This window comes from Mobula birostris, chromosome 25 (genome assembly GCF_030028105.1).
Source record: "Mobula birostris isolate sMobBir1 chromosome 25, sMobBir1.hap1, whole genome shotgun sequence".
Classification (NCBI taxonomy): Eukaryota; Metazoa; Chordata; class Chondrichthyes; order Myliobatiformes; family Myliobatidae; genus Mobula; species Mobula birostris.
The window spans coordinates 12,547,571-12,569,366 of NC_092394.1; the positions used below are offsets into that span (position 1 = coordinate 12,547,571).

Consider the following 21,796-nt stretch of genomic DNA (forward strand, 5'->3'; position numbering starts at 1 on the left):
CAACATAAAGTGTAGACAGAGTCTGTGGAGGAGAGGCTGGTTCCCGTGATGTGCTGAGCCACGACCCCAACTCTGCAGATTTTTTTGTGGTCACAGAAGCGAAGCCGCCAAACCAAGTTGTGAATCTTCAAAGAAGGATGCTCTTTGAGCTGCAGTAATAAAAAGTATGTGGGGGTGTAAGGGGACATGTTAAATTTCTTTAACCTCTTGAGGAAGTAGAGGTTTAAACAGGAGCATGTGCACAGTCCCCTTCTTGAATTCAATGACCACCTCTTTTGTTTTGCTGACATTGAGGGAAATATTGTTGTCATGACACCATGTCACACCATGTTTATCTCCTTCCTGTACTCTGACTCATCGTTATTCGTGATACAGCCCACTGTGATGGTATCATCACAAACTTGTAGATGGAGGTAGAGCAGAATCTAAGTTGAGTGCAAGGAGGCTGAAGATGTAGCCTTGTTGAGAATTGTAGAAAGGATTACTGCCTATCCTCACGGAGAATGACAAAGTATGATTAAAAGTTTAAATGAGGTAAATGGAATGGAAGGAGATTCATGAATATAAACACCAATGCTTTTGCAATTGGAAAGCTGTAATTGGTAGCACTGGGACCTTAGCCATTTGCTATATTGTTACATATGTCAACAATCTAGATGTCAACACAGGAGGTGTAATTGCTAAGCATGCAGGTGACAAGATCTCACAGAGGTTCATAAGATTATGACAGGAATAGAGAGAGTAGACAGGCAGCATCTTTTTGCCTGGGGTTAAAATATCTAATATCAGATGGCGCACACTTAAGATAAGAGCAGGTAATTTTAAAAGAGATGCAAGTGGCAAGTGTTTTACCGAGTGGTGGGTGCCTGGAACGCGCTGCCTGTGGTGGTGATACATTAGGGACTTATAAGAGAAGTTTAGATAGGCACATGAATGTGAGGAAAATAGAAGGATATGGACATCGTGTAGGCAGAAGAGATTAGTTTAGGTGGCCACTTGGTTACTAATTTTATTGCTTTGATGTACCTTGTGGGCCAAAGGGCCTGTTCCTGTGCTGTACTGTTCTATGACATGAAGGTTTATAGTGAAGGTAGGTTGTGTAAGCAGTAAGGAAGACAAATACAATGTTTGCATTCATTTTGAGAGGCCTAGGATGTAATGCTGAGGCTTTATAAGGCAGAGTCAGACCACACTGCAGAGTATTGTGAACAGTTTTGGTTCCCTTATCTAAGAAAAAGATGTGCTGGCATTGGAGAGGATCCAGAAGAGGCTCACTAGAATAATTCCAGGAATGAAAGGGTTAACGTATGAGGGATGTTTGATGGCTCTAGGCTTGTACTTGCCGGAATTTAGAAGAACGAGGGAATCTCACTGAAACCTATCAAATATTGAAAGGCCTAGATAGAGTGGAAGTGAAGAGCGTGTTTCCTATATTGGGAAATATCTAAGACCAGAGGGATTCTAAGATTCAGAATAGAGGGATGTCCATTTAGGAGAGAGATGAGGAGGAATTTCTTTAGCCAGGGTGTGGTGAATCTGTGGAATTAATTGCCTGTGGAGGCCAAGTCATTCAGTACACACCTATGCCTTATGTTTTTATTCTAGTGTTTTACAACTGAGCACTTTTTAACGTCATTTGTGGTATAATACAAATGCAGCACAAATCAAGGTCCTGTGAAAGATAACATAACATTAACCAGATAATTTATTTAAGTAACCTTGGTTGAAAGAACAAAAATACTGATGAGATATTTTATTGGCTTCCCTATAGCAGCTTCACAAGTGGAGACAGACTTAATCTAGAAATAAGAACTCATAGCGGTAATACAATAATCATAGGGGACTTAAATCTTCATGTACATTGATTAGATCAAATTGGCAAAAGTAGCACAAAACATAACCAAAGAAACAGAAGCAGGTCAAATGTCCTCTCAAACCAGCACTGTTATTTAATGAAATCAGGCTGAATTGATCTTGTACACAACAATTACTTTTTTGGATCTCAGCTTTGCTGCTTTAGCATTCGTTGCCCATTCTGAATTGTCCTTGAGGATATTGGACCAACCTCCTTCTTCAATCAAATATTGAATGCTGCCATCACCGAACAAGAAACAGCTAACACCAACACTTTTCAAATGATACTCAGCGACTTCCATCAGGCTTGTTTGAAGAGATCTCTGCCCAATTATCACCAACACATAACCTGCAGCACCAGAGGTCCCAACACTGCTAGACGACGATTAGGAATGCCAAGCGTTCTGTGCCTGGACCGTATTTCGGGAAACTTGAACATTTGGCTGTTCTTCTCCTACCTGCATAGAGGCAGAGACTAAAGAGCAAGACTCCAGAGGTAAAGACAACAAAGAGGTGGTCATGGGAGGCAGAGGAGCAGCTACAGGATTGCTTTGCCTCAGTGGACTGGTCCGTGTTCAAGGACTCATCAGAAGATCTGAATGAATACACCATGGTTGCCACTGACTTTATTAAAATAGTCACAGAGCGTTTTGCATGTCCCCACAAAGTCATTCAGAGTTTTTCCCAACCAGAAGCCTTCGATGAACCATGAGATCCACAATCTGCTGAGGTCCAAATCAGTGGTATTCAGGTCTGGAGACCAAGTAAGATACAAGGTCCAGATACAATCTCTGGAAAGCCAACTCACATACAAAGTGGCAATAAGCTTCAAGACCTTGGCCTCCTCATGCAATGGAATTCTTGATTTCCTCACTTGCAGACCTCAGTCAGTTCGGATTGGCAACAACATATCCCCCACATTCACCATCAGCACAGGTGCACCACAAAGCTGTGTGCTTAGCCCCCTGCTCTACTCACTTTATGATAATGACTGTGAGAATAAGCACAGCTCCAAAGCCATATTTAAGTTTGCTGACAACACCACTGTTGCTGGCCAAATCAAAGGTGGTGATGAATTAGTATATAGTAGGGAGAATGAAAACTTGGCTGAGTGGTGCCATAACAACCACCTCTCACTCAGTGTCAGCAAGACCAAAGAAATGATTATTGACTTCGGGAGGCGGAAACCAGAGGTCCGTGAGTCAGCCCACGCTGGGGGATCAGAAACTTTAAATTCCTCTGTATTATCATTCCAAGTCCTGTCCTAGGCCCAGCACATAAGTGCCATTATGAAGAAAGCACTGCAACGTCTCTACTTCCTTAGAAGTTTGCGAAGATTCGCCATCCAGGTTATGCTCTCCCTCTGTCCCTCTTTCTCTCTCTCCTTTTTCTCCCTCTGTCCCTCTCATTATACCCCTTGCCCGCCCTCTGGGCTACCCCCCCTCCCCCTTTTCTTTCTCCCTAGGCCTCCTGTCCCATGATCCTCTCATATCCCTTTTGCCAATCAACTGTCCAGTTCTTGGCTCCATCCCTCCCCCTCCTGTCATCTCCTATCATTTCGGATCTCCCCCCCCCCTCCCACTTTCAAATCTCTTACTAGCTCTTCTTTCACTTAGTCCTGACGAAGGGTCTCGGCCCGAAACGTCAACTGTACCTCTTCCTAGAGATGCTGCCTGGCCTGCTGCATTCACCAGCAACTTTGATGTGTGTTGCTTGAAATTCCAGCATCTGCAGATTTCCTCGTGCATGCTCTCTTCTTGTTGCTGCCATCAGAAAGAAGACACAGGAGCTCTAGGTCCCACACCAGCAGGTTCAGGAACAGTTATGAGCACTCAACCATTCGTCTCTTGAGGCATCGGTGATAACTTCACTCGCCTCATCACTGAACCGGATTTACAACCTATGGACTGACTGTCAAGGACTCCTCACCTCATGTTCTCAATAGTTATTACTTATTTATTTATTTTTCTTTTGTATTTGCATAGTTTCTTGTGTTTTGCAAAATTTTTTTTGCCCATCCTGTTGGGTGCAACCTTTCATTGATTCTATTGGGTTTCTTGGATTTATTGTGTATGCCCACAAAAAATGAATCTTAGCATTGTACATGATGACAGATATGTACTTTGATAATAAATGTACATTGAACTTTGAATTGCTACAGTCCTCGCAGTGCAGGTGCTTCTGCAGTGTTGGTGAGGGGGGAGTTCCATGATCGACCCAGCAAAGCAGGAAAAGTTGTGATACATTTCCATTTTAACGCTGCCATAGTAGTGCAATCAAGAGTGGAGTACGATGTTCTTCTAAGGGGTTGTCCATTGGTGGGTCCTCAGGTAGCTGTAGAGGCCAATCTGGGATCCATATATGCTAGTGCAGTAAGTGGTGGCTGTGGCTAGTGGTCAGGTCTTTTGGTTGTCCAATATCATGCCATCATACAGCTTGGAAACAGGATATCCTGCCACATTTGTGGCAACCAATAAGCACCCAATTGTATCAATCTCATTTTCCAGCACTTGGCATACCCTTGAATCACCTAGGCGTAGAAGGTTATGTCTAGTAGAAAATTCATAAATGCCACCTACAATTCTGCTTCCACCACCCCTCAACCAGGGTATTCCAGGTACACTCACTCTCAGAGTGAAAGAGTTCCCACTCAAATCCCTAGAAATGCAACACTGCAGCAGCATGCAATACACTCTTCACAAAATTATGAGGGATATAGACTGGATAAATGAGGTTGAGTAAGACTAAAACTAAAGGTCACAGGTTAAGAGTGAAAGGTGAAATATTTATAGGGAACCTGAGGGGGATCTTCTGAGGAGGAACTGAGTGTGGAACAAGCTGCCAGCAGAAATGTGGTGGATGCAGGTTCAGTTGCAACATACGTACATGGATGGGAGGGGTATGGAGGGTGATGGTCCAGGTGTAGGTCAACGGGGCTCAGCAGAATAACAGATGGAATCAACTACTTGAGCTGATTGGCCTGCTTCTGTGATGTAGCATTCTTATGACTCCAGGTCTTTTAGCCCTTACCCTAAATCTACGTATTGTTATCTACCTCTGACAAAAGGAAAAGTTGCTTGCAGTCTACCCATCCATATACCTCTACTTCAGAAAAATAACTAAATTTAAATTAACCGCTGCCAGAGTGGGATCTGAAGGTGAATGGTTGAATTATTACCAGTGGTAATAATAATACTTTCTCCTTTCCCAAATCCTTGATTATCTAATTATCAATCTCAGCTATGAACATAGGTCCTGATGAAAAGTCTCAGCCCGAAATGTCAACTGTACTCTTTTCCATAGATGCTGCCAGAGCTACTGAGTTCCTCCAGCATTGTGTGTGTGTGTTGCTTGGATTTCCAGCATCTGCAGTTTTTCCAAAATTTCACAACCCCCAAATATTAAGAGGTCAGCTACTTTTTCTTGGACTACAGTCCCATCGCCATGTCAAACTACTCAAAGCATGCATTTATAGGAGATCACCTCTCATTTGCCCAAACTCAACTGAGTATGTTTAATCATTCATTTCTATTTCTTTCCCTCACTGGACAACCTCATCAGCTCAGGAACCCTTTATTCATCCCCTCGCTGATAAATACCTTGGAAAAGCGAGAGAGTTCAAGACAGCTTTCTGGAACAATGTGACATGAAATCAATAAATTTGGAACAAGACTAAACTCACTGAGGGACTCTCTGGAAGAGCTGATCACCACATGATGGAATTACATAATTCAGCAGTTCCAGTTAAGTATAGGACAGTCAGAATGTTGATGGTGCTGTGGATAGTGTAAAAGATTATCATAGGTTATAATGGATTATTGATAGGATGCAGAGTTGGACTGAGATGTGGCAGATGGAGTGCAATCTGGAAAAATGTGAAGTGATACACTTTGGAAGGGCAATACTGAAGGCACAGGGTTAATAATTGGTTAATGGCAGGATCCTTAGCAGTGTTGAGTATCAGAGGGATCTTGTCCACATCCAGCAATCCATTAAAGTTGCCCCACAAGTTGATAGGGTGGTTAAAAGGTATATGGTGTGTTGGCCTTCATTACATTCAAGGGATTGAGTTCAAGAGCTGTAAGGTATCATTGCAACTCTATAAATAAAGTCGGGTTGGACCACACACAGAAAATGCTGGAGGAACACAGCAGGCCAGGCAGCATCCATGGAAAGGAGTACAGTTGATGTTTTGGACCAACAGCCTGCATTCATTTCTGGTCATTTCATTATGGAAGGATGAGGAAGCTTTACATAGGTGAAAAGACTTACCAGGATGCTGCCTGGATTGGAAGATAGATTGAGCAAGGTTGGGATTTTCACTTTGGGGTGAAGGAGGATAAAAAGTGAATTAGTAAAGGTATATAATAAGAGGCACTGATAGAGTGGGCAGCCAGCACCTTTTTCCCAGCAGCACACACAAAATGCAGTCCTGTTGAAGGGTCTTCGCCCGAAACGTCAGCTCTCTGTATATAGAGATGCTGCCTGGCCTACTGAGTTCCTCCAGCATTTTGTGTGTTTTGCTTGGATTTCTAGCATCCAAGATTGTTTGCGACCTTTTTCCCAGGATGGAAATGACTAATACAAGAGGACATAATTTTATGGTGATTGGATAGAAGTATGAAGGGAATGTCAGAGGGTTTTTTATGATCTGTGTGTGGAAAACGCTACCAGTAGTTCTGGTAGAGGTACATATATTGGGAACGTTTAGGAAACTCTTGATCTAGGCATGTGGATGACAGAAAAACAGAGGACTATATGGGAGAGAAGCATTAGATTGATCTTGGAATAGGTTAAAGGGTCGTAGACCAAAAGGCCTATGTTCAATGTTCTACGAAACTACAGTCTTAAACATAAATAAAGCCACATGTATAGAAACAAGTAGTGCATTGGTTACGCTAGATTATATAGACAAAGATCTCCTGGCAGACAAAAGCAGTTAAAAACTAATTTTAAATTTCTTAATAAATGTTTATTTCAGTGAGAAAATAAAAAATTCCAAGAGGAATCCATCAGAAGCTAAGGGTTGTTGTAGGTTGAAAGAGAGGGCTTACAATATTGTTATCAGCAATTAGCCTGTAAGTGGAAAAGTTCGAGGAAGCTGCAACAAATGATCAAACAATCGATAAAGGCAGTGAGAACAAATAAACATTACATCATGAAAGCAAAAGCTATACAAGGCTACAAGAGCAAGATGGAAGAGAGAGAGGCATAGGGGATGCAATGAATGCTACCTGCCTCTGTGCCACATCTGTGACAGAGAGTCAGGTCAGAAAACTGTTATAAGTAACCAGGGTCTACTTGGGTTCTGACTGGTCACAGGTCAATAGGGCCCAGGCTGGATCCAAATGTTATACCCAAGTGTGTAATGTATCAAGTTAGCCAATGATAACTGGATGAGAAATTTAGCACTGCTGAAGATTCACGGGATCTGTAAAGGTATGTTTACAGGTTAAGCAAGCAATCAAAAAAGTTGCATTGAATGTAACCCAAGAAATGAGAGATTGTGCACTTTGGAACATTTTTTCCCCCAAATAAGAAACTATAATTATTATTGTACAAATCCATTTTCGTATTCTGGCTCATGAGTTACCAAACATGTGGGTAAAGCAGGCAATTAGAAAGGCAAATAGAAAGTTGGCCTTTCTTGCAGGAGTCAAAGAATGAAATGATGTCTTTCTTCAATTTACTGCTCTATGTCAAGCTGTCAAATGCAGTACTGTAAGGAGTTAGGACTCCATAGCAAACGGATGTCCAATGCGTTTTAGATTGAGTTCTGGAGTGTGAAGATTGGCCAATGAGGGAAAAAAAGCTGAGGAATAACCTGCAGCTATTTTGAATGAAAAGTGATCACCCAGATGAGGATTCTGAGCTACTGCCAGGTCAGATAATGAGGCTATTTCCTCTACATATTGACTCTGGAACCACAATTTCCACCCTGTTTATCATTACCTATGAAACTATGTCATTGTTTGCTGCCAGCTAATTGTTGCATCATTCCAGCAACAGCTTTAGTGCTCTTTCTTGTAAAAATTGTGTATGATTTATATTCTTCTTGTGGATGCTGCTTATCCATCAGGCCCCTGAACCAGTCTGGAAAATATTTATTATGATTTTTTTTTTCCACAGCTTGTCTTTTTTTTGCACATTGTTTGTCAGTGTTGTGTGCAGTTTTTCATTGATTCTGTTGTGTTTCTTTGTTCTACCGTGAATGCCCGCAAAAAAATGAATCCAAGGGTAGGAAAAGGTAACATACACGTACTTTGATAAACAAATTTACTTTGAACTTTGAATGATGTTAGATCTCCGTGATGCTACTGCAGTTACATTTTTCAATACATCTGTACATAAATGTACAGATATTTGTGCATATGACAATAAACTCGACTTTGATTACATGGTCCATCGCTGGCTCTTCCCTTTCTGGGTCTCTATACGTCCATCTCGGGGGATAATCCAGTACTCAGGGGATAATGCCAACCTCAATAAAATTTTGAAAGGAAGACCGCAAACTCTTAACCTGCTGATTCACAGGATAATGCATTATCAATTAAATCAGCAGCAACACGAGTAAAAAGGAAGCAAATGTTCTTTTGCACAACTTTTGAAATTTAACCTGCAAATGACACTATTGACCTTGCAAAAAAATTCAGATAACAGCCGTTTTGAAGATGGTGTTCATACATGGAGAAACAGAAATAAAATTTAAAGATTTTCAGCACAATTAAACAAAAAGAAAAATGAATGTCTAATTTTATATTACAAAAGAATCAGTAAACATAATTGCTCATTATCAGAATATTGCTAACATTGCCAGAGCGTAATTCACCGATTAATAAACCAATAGTAATGAAAACTGCCCTCTCAAAGGTGCTGCATTTTATTAGGTTTAGATATGCTTCATGTGGAAAACAATTACATATCAAATGGACCTTCCACCAATTAATGGGCAAGTGTGATAGTCACCAGAGCCTGTGGGGTGATAAGAATCCAGCAGTTTCTAAACAACGCTTAAAAGTAGTTAAACAGAAAGGTAAGACATCAGAATCATATTTCTTATCACTGACCTATACAACTTGAAATTTGTTGTTTTGCAGCAGCAGTACAGAGCAAAGGCATAAAATTATTATGAATTACAAAAACAAATAAAAATAAATAATGTGAAAGTGTTCATGCACCATTCAAAAATCTGGTGGTGGAGCTGAGTAAGTTGCTTCCACTTCGTCTCCATAGATGCTGTCTCACCTCAGGGTTCTTCCAGCATTTTGGGTGTGTTACAGCAGTTTCTGAATTACTATCTGTGGGTCTTCAAGCTCTTGTACCTTCTGCTTAATGGTATGAAAAGAGGGCATGTCCCCAGTAATGAGTGCCATGAGAGATACTGCAGCTTCCTTGAAGCACCAGCTCTTGAAAATAGCCTTGATGGTGGGGAGAGTTCTTGTTCCGATGTTAATAATGTTAATGCCACAAATCTGATCAAACCTGATGAGGTACATTATATGAAAGGTTGCAGGATTTAACCCAAAAATTACCTCTGCAGAAATCAATGTAAACACGAGGAATTCTGCAGATGCTGGAAATTCAAGCAACACACATCAAAGTTGCTGGTGAACCCAGCAGGCCAGGCAGCATCTCTAAGAAGAGGTACAGTCTCGGCCCGAAACGTCGACTGTACCTCTTCCTAGAGATGCTGCCTGGCCTGCTGTGTTCACAAGCAACTTTGATGTGTGTTGCTCTGCAGAGATGCTGCCTGGCCTGCTGTGTTCACAAGCAACTTTGATGTGTGTTGCTCTGCAGAAATCAAGCTTATTATGTCCAGGACTTTAAAAACAAACCATTTAAGCAAATGCCAGCAGATGAGCTGAAATGTCATTCTAAGAAGTCTTTGTCACCAAAGCCTTGGGAGCTTAAGGTAAAGAGCCCTTAAGAACCAGTGATCACAATATGATTGTGTTCAACTTCACATCTGATAGGGAGAAAGTAAAGTCTGATGTAGCAGTACTTCAGTGGAGTAAGGGAAATTACAGTGCTACGAGAGAGGAGTTAGACAAAGTAAATTGGAAGGAGCTGCTGGCAGGGATGTCAGTAGAGCAGCAATGGCATGTGATTCTGGGAAAAATGAGGAAGGTGCAGGACATGTGCATTCCAAAAATGAACAAACACTCAATGGTAAAATAGTACAGCCGTGGCTGACAAGGGAAGTCAAAGCTATTGTAAAAGTAAAAGAAAGGGCATACAACAAAGCAAAAATTAGTGGGAAGATAGAAGATTGGGGAAGATTTTTAAAACCTACAGACAGCAACTAAAAAAATCACTAGAAGGGAAAATATGAAATATGAAAGCAAGCTAGCAAATAATATCAAAGTGGATAGTTGAAGTTTTTCAAGTATGTTAAAAATAAAAGAGAAATGGGAGTGGACATAGGACTGTTAGAAAATGAGGCAGGAGAAATAACAACGGGGGACAAGGAGATGGCCGATGAACTAAATGAGTATTTTGCATCAGTCTTCACTGTGGACACTAGCAATATGCCTGATGTAGTGTGTGAAGGAAGAGAAGTAGACGCAGTTACTATTACAAGAGAGAAGGTGCTCAAAAAGCTGAAAGATCTAAAGGTACATAAGTCACCCAGACCAGAGGAACTGCATCCTAGGGTTCTGAATGAGGTACTGTTAAGAGATTGTGGTGGTATTAGAAATGATGTTTCAAAAATCACTGGATTCTGGTGTCGTGCCAGAGGACCGGAAAATTGCAAATGTTACTCCACTCTTTAAGAAAGAGTAAAGGCAGCAGAAAGGAAATTACAGACCAGTTAGCCTGACCTCAGTGGTAGAGGAGACGTTGGAGTCAATTGTTAAAGATGAGGTGATGGAGTACCTGGTGATAAAGGGCAAGATAGGACAAAGTCAGCATGGTTTCCTTCAGGGAAAATCCTGCCTGACAAACCTGTTGGAATTCTTTGAGGAGATTACAAGTAGGATAGATAAAGAGGATGCAGTGGATGTTGTATATTTGGACTTTCAGAAGGCCTTTGACAGGGTGCCACATATGAGGCTGCTTACCAAGTTAAGGGCCCATGGTACTACAGGAAAATTACTAACATGGTTAGAGCATTGGCTGATCAGTAGGCCGTAGCAAGTGGGAATAAAAGGATCCTTATCTGGTTGGCTGTCAGTGACTAGTGATGTTTCGCAGCAGTTGGTGCTGGGACCACTTCTTTTTATGCCCTATGTAAATTATTTAGATGATTGGCTTTGCTGCCAAGTTTGTAGATGATACGAAGATTGGTGGAGGGGCAGGTAGTGTTGAGGAAACACGTAGGATGCAGAAAGAATTAGACAGATTAGGAGAATGGTTGTTGACTTCAGGAGGACACGGAGTGACCACTCTCCGCTGAACATCGACGACTCCTCCGTACAGATCGTTAAGAGCACCAAATTTCTTGGTGTCCACCTGGCGGAGAATCTCCTATGGTCCCTCAACACCAGCCCCATAGCAAAGAAAGCCCAGCAGCATCTCTACTTTCTGCGAAGGCTGAGAAAAGTCCATCTCTACCCCGCCCCCCCATCCTCACCACATTCTACAGAGGTTGTATTGAGAGCATCCTGAGCAGCTGCATCATGGCCTGGTTCGGAAATTGCACCATCTCGGATCGCAAGACCCTGCAGCAGATAGTGAGGTCAGCTGAGAAGATCATCGGGGTCTCTCTTCCCGCCATCACAGACACTTACACCACACGCTGTATCCGCAAAGCAAACAGCATTATGAAGGACCCCACGCACCCCTCATAAACTCTTCTCCCTCCTGCCATCTGGAAAAAGGCACCGAAGTATTCGGGCTCTCATGACCAGACTATGTAACAGTTTCTTCCCCCAAGCCATCAGACTCCTCAATACCCAGAGCCTGGCTCGACACCAACCTACTATACCCTCTACTGTGCCTACTGTCTTGTTTATTATTTATTATTATTTATTGTAGTGCCTGCACTGTTTTGTGCACTTTATGCAGTCCTGGATAGCTCTGTAGTCTAGTGTAGTTTTTATGTTTTTTCTTAGGTAGTTCAGCATAGTTTTGTATGGTTTCATATAGCACCATGGTCCTGGAAAATGTTGTCTCATTTTTACTATGTTCTGTACCAGCAGTTATGGTTGAAATGACAATAAAAGTGACTTGACTTGAGAATCGGCAAGAAAGTGGCAAATGAAATAAAATGTGCAGACTATTTTCTAAGCGGGGAAAATCCAAAAATCTGAGATGCAAAGGGACTTGGGAGTCCTTGCGCAGAATACCCTAAAGGTTAACTTGCAGGTTGAGTCAGTGGTGAGGAAGGCAAATGCTATGTTGGCATTCATTTCAAGAGTTCTAGAATACAAGAGCAAGGATGTGATGCTGAGGTTTTATAAGGCACTGGTGAGGCCTCACCTTGAGTATTGTGTACAGTTTTGGGCCCCTCATCTTAGAAAAGATGTGCTGGCATTGGAGAAGGTCCAGAGGAGGTCACAAGGATGATTCCAGGAATGAAAGGATTAGCATACGAGGAACATTTGATGGCTCTGGGTCTGTACTCATTGGAATTCAGAAGGATGGGCGGGGGGGGGGAACCTCATTGAAACCTTTTGAATGTTGAAAGATCTAGACATGGTAGTTGTGGAAAGGATGTTTCCCATGGTGGGAGAGTCTAGGACAAGAGGTCACAGCCTCAGGATAGAGGGGCACCCTTTCAAAACAGAGATAGAGATGCAGAGAAATTTCTTTAGCCAAAGGGTGGTGAATTTGTGGAATTTGTTACCACATGCAGCTGTGGAGGCCAGGTCATTGGGTTTATTTAAGGCCGAGATTGATAGGTTCTTGATTGGACACAGCATCAAAGGTTACAGGGAGAATGCCAGGAACTGGGGTTGAGGAGGAGATTTAAAAAAAAGATCAGCCATGATTGAATGGTGGAGCAGACTCGATGGGCCAGATGGCCTAATTCTGCTCCTATGTCTTATGGTCTCTATAGTCATTAGTATGTACATTTATGCATATACAGGATTTTATTTTCTTTTTCTCAGTGTCAACCTCACCATCAATTTCCACACCATAAAAGCAATTTCTATAGATTTCATTTTGGACAACTTAATTGATTCAAATTTGTGCCAGGAGCCAGGATTATTTTCATAATTTTTCTCTGTAGCATTCTCTAAATTCACTTTTACCCTTTCACCATATTTATGCATCAAATTGAACAAATATGCTACCATACTACTCTGTGACATCAAAATTACATATAATGAAATCTATTATTTAGTCCAAACCATTACTGGTGTCGATTTACTCATTTGCTAGTATCCTTGTATTCACATTCCCTCATATCAATAGCCTTCTGTTCACATAGTCAGCCATGCATTCCACAAGACAACACCCTGTTAAAGAATCTCTGGCCCAAATCTTTTGAAATTCAATCACATTTCAGCATCCTTTAGTTCTAGATCCTTCTGAACTACTGATGAAAAAGAATTCTCCATTTTTTTTCCTTTAGACATAAACTTGGCCTATCAAATGCATACCAAGTATCAGAGCAATCTTATCAATCCCACTGGCCCATTTATTTCCGTGTTACCTTTCATCTGCCCATCAATTCATGTCAAATTCTCCTGTCATCCATTTATAGTTTCCAATTAACCCATCAGTCGGTCTTTGGGAGATGGGAGGACACCCAATGGAAGGTGATGACTACTCCTCACAGGTAGCCCCTTTGGTCAGTATGTCATAGTCATACTTTATTGATCCCGAGGGAAATTGATTTTCGTTAATAATAAATAAATAATAAATAGTAATAGAACCATAAATAGTTAAATAGTAATATGTAAATTATGCCAGTAAATTATAAAATAAGTCCAGGACCAGCCTATCGGCTCAGGGTGTCTGACCCTCCAAGGGAGGAGTTGAAAAGTTTGATGGCCACAGGCAAGAATGACTTCCTATGACGTGGTGGACTATGGAACCCAGGTCACTAGTCATGGCTTACTCTGCCTTGTCCTCTTTGTTTCCCATCCTGATGAAGGGTTCTCAGCGCAAAACGTCAACTGTTTACCTACAGTCTCATGTGCCCATCATCTTTTCCGTAGATGCTGCCTGGCCTGCTGAATTCCTCCAGCATTTTGTGTTATGTTGCTTTGGATTTCCAGCATCTGCAGAATTTCTCAAGTTTGCCACGGGTCATAGTCATATGCCTCTGACAAATTCCCAGCCAGGAATCCACCCATGATCATGCCCAGGAAGAATATAAAGTAACTTGCTTTTGGGAAGGCAAAAATTTGAGAGATTTGCTGCCTGACTTAAATATCAATCTGCAAAAGTAGCATTGAACACATCAATAACTTGCAACTCAAGATGAGCCAAATTATTGATCCTTTGCAAGACAATCCTGATTGTCTCTGTAGGCTCCAGCCAGGCAAGCAACAAAAACAAATTTAGAGCCATAAAATTAAGCTTCATTTTATAAGAAGCAAAATCATCAAGGTTAGCAAATTCAAAACAACATTCATATGGCTCATTAACGTGGAACATATATTACTCCTGTCAAACTGCACTTAGTAACTTTGATCTGTCTAGATTACTGCCCTGTATTCAGGAAGCTTGAAGCCTGGAGTGAAAAATTAGAAAGACAGAGCTAGTTTACATGTGGCAAACAAAACATTTTACTGTATTTTTTGATGTACATGTCTCCAACAAAACTAATTTCTAGTATCAACTTGGCTAAAGGAAGCTAAAACAAAAACTAGGAATTGTGGATGTCTAGAACAGTAAAAGTGCTACAGTCAGAATAACCTCCTAGCTTATAGCTTGCATGGAGCAAGTCTGTGGTGTTCCCGTTCTACTCATCATAATTAACACTAATGCCCAAGAGTAATTGTAACTTTGGTCTTCAGATCTAATCACGGATTTCAGCATCAGATTCTCAAATTTACAAATAGGTCTTCACAAACTTATGGGGAAATGTATATATAGATATCAATAATGTGCACAAGTAAATTCCTAATGTTAGATTTTACTGCTGTTCCTTGGGTAGCAAAATTCAAAGATTCAGTGCAGTACTTTGAAAATGTACTGCAACTGTATGAACAATAAGCACCCACAAGTAGTTTGCTGAATTGTTTTCAATATGAAACAGAGTACAGTAATGTGATACAGTGACACTAATGCATTCCATTCACTAAACTACGTTATTCAATAAATAAAATGCAGAGCTGCAAGACATCCAGAAAAGTGAAAAAAAAAGCAACACTAACAGAGTAATTAAAGTCACAAGCAAGTCATAGTCAGCCAAATCACGAGGGAGCTACTTGGATTTTACTCTCCTTCAAAGTATTCCATAGTTTTCAATTGGAATAGTGTCAAGTCAAGCCATAATATAAAATAATATTCTCATTAAAAGTAAAGTATTTCTCTACAGAAGAGAACAAAAAATTGTGATCTATTGATAATGATATCTTCATTTCTGTTAGAAAAAATACTGAATGGACCAAAATTACACTTTGAAAGTTGACAGAATTATTCAAAGAACAAGGCTGCTGAAGCTAAAATAATTATAAATATACTTATTCAAGCCTTAGTTAGGGCTGCATTAGAGACAGATTAAAAGCCCCTTTGAGCATAGCTTTCCAGGTAGTTTTCGAACCAGTCAAAGAGATGCAAAGGATGATTTAGTGCTGATGAATCAGTGGTAGCAAAAAGATGGAGTATCTTGCAATTAAATTCCACAACATTTAAGGTCCATCACTTGAGTACCTGTTTACATAAAGTTGGCTCCACCATCCCCAATATGAATAAACATGGCCTCTGTTCACACATTTCTAAAATCATTAATTTTGTATGAATATAAAGGGGGGTAAGAGGCTTTCAAGCAAAAAGGTGAGGTATTCAAACATTTGTCTGAGAGAAGTTGTAAGGGGTGCAACCACTGTTTTCTAAGCTACGATTTGATGATCTATTACTTTGCTGTAATTAAAGGATTTGATAGTGAAAAGCATGTTTCCTGTCTGACCTCTGTTCAAGCAACTTGTGCTAAACATTAAACGGGTAAAGATTAAGCAACTGATTGGAGTCAGAACACAATCACAAACTTTGTATCATGTCAGTGCAAGATTGTTTACCTGAAAGGAGTTTCAATATGGATCTTTTCCCCTATTTCCCTTGAAATGTGGACAACACAAGTCAAGCATTAAACTCAACCCCCCACTTAATGAATGAATTTTGTCACTTTAATTCAGGCAAGTTAACCAGTGACAAGTTCTTTCCATGGGGCTTTAATGAAGCAGTTAAGTTTTCCTAACAATCCTTCATCTTTTAGGTCTTTTTGTGTGTGAGGCTGACTGTTTTAAAAAAAAATATCAACTTGGCAATCTGCCACAGTGAGAAATGAATTTTCAGACACCAGGCTGTGAAACTGACTTGCATAGTGCATTTCTTGATTTCAAGATCTCTGAAAGCACTGAAACATCGTAACCTGCAACCATATTCACTGCTTTGATATATGAGATACGGGGGGGCCAGTTTACACAAAAGCAGGAATGTGACAATGGCCAGATGATCAGGTTTCTGTTACCTTGGGCATTATGAATCATTATGAATGCTGATCAGGGGACCTGGAAAAGCTCCTTTATTCTCATCTTAAATCATGTCATGAAATCATTTGAAGTCCACATCTGAGGGTCAGCAGTTTAATGACCTATCTGTGAGGCAGCTATGTTAAGAGAATAATATTTCACTGGAGCCTCAGCTGAGATTTTCATGCTTGTACAGAGTGAAAACTGAATTCAGCAACTTCAGACTTGCAAGCAAGGACGCTAGTATTGAGCTATTGAACATGAATCTCAGGAGTAACAGATATGGTTAAGTTACTTGACTGAACTTGATCTGGAGACATATGGACAAATCCCACTGTGACAGATAAGGAATCCAGTGCACTTGGAATTAAAAGCTAGTTCCAGAAATCATGAAATCAGCAGGTTGTCATAAAAACTTATCTGGTTCACTTATGTCTGCTGAGGAATGAGATTTTCATCTGGTCTGACCTATACTTGATTCCAGGTACACCAACGTGATTATCTCCAGAAGGACCACAACCTTGGCATAGGGTTTGGATACTTGTGTGCCTCAATAACCCAGAGAGCGATGTTGGCTGGAATCAGCTTTCACTCTTGATAAGATTGCCCATGCCAAACAAGTCAATGGGCAGAGGCAGAGTGGTCCACTGGTCCTCCAGGGTCAAGGGTTCAGCTCAGGGCTAACAACCCTGACTGGTCAAACAAAATTGTTACGGAAACAGCAAACAAGAATCCTTCTGTATCTATGTGTGACGGTATCCCTGAGTCTCCATCTGGGACTTGCATGACTGATAGTAGTGAAAACTGAGAGAAAACTATTGGCATGATGAAGGAAGCCCAGAACACCTCCAAGACCAAGACCAAAATTGGTTTTGATGGCCAAGGACAGACAGAGTTCGAGGACCTTCATTGCTGCCCTAAGCGCTAGCAGTGTGACGGGCTGTAAGAGATCAGCCTCTGAGATAGCCGAGCAAGTTGATCTACTTAAGGAAATCAATAAATACCACCTTTACTAGCAACGTTTGCATTCAGTGAGGAAATGAGAAAGCCACAAGCAAAAACTTCTTGGTTTATTCTACCAATGCACATGACTTTTTTTTAAAAATTTCAGTTGTATCTCGTTTTTTCGGTTTTAAGGGAGAGGTTAAACGAAAAAGTAAAAAGGTACACTAAACTCAGCAGACTCCATCACTTACCAAACAAGTCCTAACGAAAATTATATGAACATATATTAGGAGCTGGAGTAGGCCATTCTGTCTCTCAGGCTTGATGTGCTATCTCAGCTAATTTGACTGAAACCTCAAATCACATTTCCTTCCATTCAACTAACCTTGCACCCCCTTGTTTATCAAGTTCCAGTCTGTACCTGCCTGGAAAACTCATTCGAAGGCTGCTTCCATCATGCCCTGAATAAGGAAGTTTGAAAAACTCATGCTGCTCATCAAAAAAAAAGAGTCACCTCATCTGTGTTAAATATGTGACTCACTTGTCAAAAGTGACACCCAGTTGGAGGCCCTCCCAAAATGGGACACATAATTTTACATCTGCTCTATCAAAACCTTTCAGTATCTGGTACATTTCAACTGAGTCCCTTCTCAGATGCAGCCCTAGCTGGTCCATCTTATCCTCATAAGATAACCTGGACACTCAAGGTGCTTTGTTTCTGAACTAGTTATAATACATTAACACATTTTCTTAAATAAGGATGTGAATACTGTTCAGGGTGCTGCAGATAAGGTTTCACCAGTGCCCTATAGAACAGAAGCATGACCTCCCTACTTACATTTTCAACTCTCCTTGCACACACTTTAAAAACTGTCAGCTTTCTCAATTAGTTGCTGTACTAATATATTAGCCTTTGGTAGATGAGCAGGAGGATACACAAATATCTCAGCATCTCAGTGCTCTGTTATCACCCACCACGTAGATAATTTGTTCCAATACATCCTCCCTGTCAGTTCGTTAAGATTGTTATTCTGAAGAAGGTAGTGGGGATTAGCTCCCACTACCTATTAAATGTTCCCTGTGGCGTACTTCTCAAAGAGCCTCTGACAACCAAGTTTAGCTTTTGGTTTTTACATGTGGCTCAGCTACTGAGCCTGGCAGAACCATTTCTACCGACAGGAGAAGGGGCCAGTTATTGGTACCTTAAAACCAGTGACTTCAGGCAGATGGGGCTCGTCAGTCATGGTTCACAGATCACCTAGGAGGAGAAGAGCCTTGATCTCAAACCTCCACTGCCTTGTGGCTCCAGCCACTCATGGGAAAGGCTTCGGGAGTAAACCCAGAGGAAAAATCCAGAGCTGGAGTCACTAAGGCAGTCCTTCATTGAGTTCAACTGTGACTGGCAACTCCTGCAACGCTGCTGGTGCCAAACTGTATTAGTCTCTGCCAACCCTTTGGATTCATCAGCTGCATGGGGAGAAGGAGCCTGCTCCACGGGCAACAGCTTGCTCTCCATATTGTACTACCCTGGCTTACGTATCACGTAGACAGCAAGGATGCAATATCCATTGTCAAACCCGACTAACAGTAGGCCTCAATTATCTTCCCTGTTAAAATTGATAATCTCACACTTTCCAAAAATATATTTTATTTGCCAGATCTTTGCCCACTTGTTTAACCTAGCTTTATCCCCTTGAATCCCCCCTGCGACCTCATCACAACTAAATTTCCTACCTATCTTTATGTCAAAATTTGCAATCATATCTTTGGATCCTTTATCAAAGTAACGTAAAAGTTAAGGGCCCATCACCAATCCTTTGGTCATACTACTGGTTACATCTTGCCAACCAGCAAAGACCCTCCCTTGTTTTAGCCCATTAGAAACAGAGTAATACAGCATGGAACAAGCCCTTCATCCCAATATGTCATTGATCAAATAGGTAGTCCCTGTTTCCTGCATTCAACCCATTTCCCTCAAGGCTACTCCCCTCAATGTGTACCTATCCAAGTGCTTCTTAAACGATACTACCTCAACCACTTCCTCTGGCAGCTTGTTCGATATACTCACCATACTTGCCATGAAGAAGGTGTCCCTCAGGACACTTTTAAAAGTTTCCCCTCTCATCCTAGCTGTATGCCCCTTAGTTTTAGACCAAACCCACCCCCCCCCCAACTGGGAAAAAGTTTTCTACCATCTATCTTATCTATGCCTCACATAACTTTAAACACTTGTGAAGGAGGATCACCCCTCATTTCCCTACATTCCAAGGAACAAAGAATAACATGGCTAGCCTCTCCCCATAACTTGGGCCCTCTGGTCCCAGCAACATCCTTGCAAATCTCTTCTCCACACTTTCTGATTTAACTACTTCTTACCTATAACATGATGAACAAAATTGTACACAGTACTCCAAGTGAAGTCTCCCCAATGCAACACAACTGCAACATAAAGCCCCAACTCCGATACTCAGTGCCCTCAAATGATCCATTGATCTACTGCTATCTGCAACCACAATATAAACTTTTACTTTCCAAGCTGCACCTTATCAAATGAATTGTGAAAACTTCAAGCACAAATAGTCAAATCTAGGTGCACATGTTACTTCTCCAAAGAACCCCAATGGTCAAGAGTTATTTCCTTTTAATAAAGCCACACTCACTTTTTCTGATTACCTTGAATTTCAGGATTAGATTAGATTTATTATCACTGACATACATCATGATATTTGTTGTTTTGTGACAACAGTACAGTGCAGAGATAAAATTACTATAAGTCACAAAAATTATAAATAGCGCAAAAGAGGAATAGCAAGGTAGGGTTCACGGGTTCCTGAACCATTCAGAAATCTGATGGTGGAGGAGTAAAAGCTGTTCCTAAAACAACATGTGTGGGTTTTCAGGCTCCTCTACCTCCTCCCTGCTGGCAGTAATGAGAAGGGGGCTGCCTCAGATGAGGTCCTTAATACTGACTTCTAAATGGCACCACCTTTAGAACAGCAGTCCCCAACCACCGGGCCGCGGACCGGTACCGGTCCGCAAAGCATGTGCTACCGGGCCGCGAGGAAACGATATGAGTCAGCTGCACCTTTCCTCATTCCCTGTCACGCACTGTTGAACTTGAACACAGGGTTGCCAACTGTCCCTTATTTGCCGGGACATCCCGTATATTGGGCTAAATTGGTTTGTCCCGGTTTGCTAAGGTAGAGCGTTCCTATGAAACCTTTCGTGCCAAAATGGCGTGAAGCGAAGAAGCAATTACCATTAATTTATATGGGAAAAATTTTTTATCGTTCCCAGGCCCAAAAAATAACCTAACAAATCATACTAAATAACACATAAAACTGAAAATAAATAACACTAACATATAGTAAAAGCAGGAATGATATGATAAATACACAGTCTACATAAAGTAGAAATAATGTATGTACAGTATAGTCGGGAAGATGAAGGCAAAACCGATTTGTGGGGGGAAAATAAATCGGCACGTACACGCATGTGCACATCGCATGCGCACACAGGTGCCCGCTCAAGGCTTCATAGTCGTGGTAGTCTTTCCTGGGGTAAAGTGTCCCAGGATTTGACTGCTACTTTTGCCTGTTATTTGAGAGTGAAAAAGCTGGCAACCCTAACTGTAAAAGACATGTTGAGGTGAATTTAACCCTATTTGAACCACCCCTGCCCCCAATCGGCCGGTCCACAAGAATATTATCAATATTAAACCGGTCCACGGTGCAAAAAAGGTTGGGGACCCCTGCTTTAGAAGATGTTCCCAGTGGTGGGGAGGCTTGTGCCCATGATGGGAGCTGACTGAGTCTACAACTCTCTGCGGCTTCGTGATCCTGTGCAGTGGAGCAGCCATACCAGGTGGTGATACAACCAGCCAGAATGCTCTCCAATGTTTATCTATAGAAATGTGCTGAGATCTTTGGTGATATACCAAATCTCCTCAAACTCTTACTTAAGTATAAGCACTGGTGTACTTCCATCATGATTGCATCAATATATGGGCCCAGGGTAGATCCTCTGAGATGGTGACTCCCAGGAACTTGAAGCTGATCACTCTTTCCACTGCTGACAGTTCAAAGAGAACTGGTGTACATTCTCCCAACTTCCCCAACCTGAAGTCCACAATCAATTCCTTGCTTTTGCTGATGTTGAGTGTGGAAAGAGTAGAGTAGTAGGCCAAGCACGCATCCTTGATATGCACCTATGCTGGTTGTTAAATCTTTCCAAGCTCCCTAGTAAAATATCTTCAATGATGTCTTCTAACATTTTCTATACTTCTGACGTTCAGCTAACTGGTTTCTCTCTCCTTCTCCCTTTTTTGAATAAAGGAGTCACATTTGTTATTTTCTAATCTAATATAAACTTCCTAGAATCTAAGGAATGTTGGAAATTTACTACAT

The 21,796-nt window shown here is 41.3% G+C and overlaps 1 protein-coding gene across 7 annotated transcripts in view; it reads right to left on the reverse strand.

Annotated features, from left to right (window-relative positions):
- Window positions 1-21,796, reverse strand: part of nf1a (neurofibromin 1a) — a 374,121-nt gene that overhangs the window by 282,551 nt on the left and 69,774 nt on the right. The gene's annotated exons all lie outside the window — the stretch shown is intronic.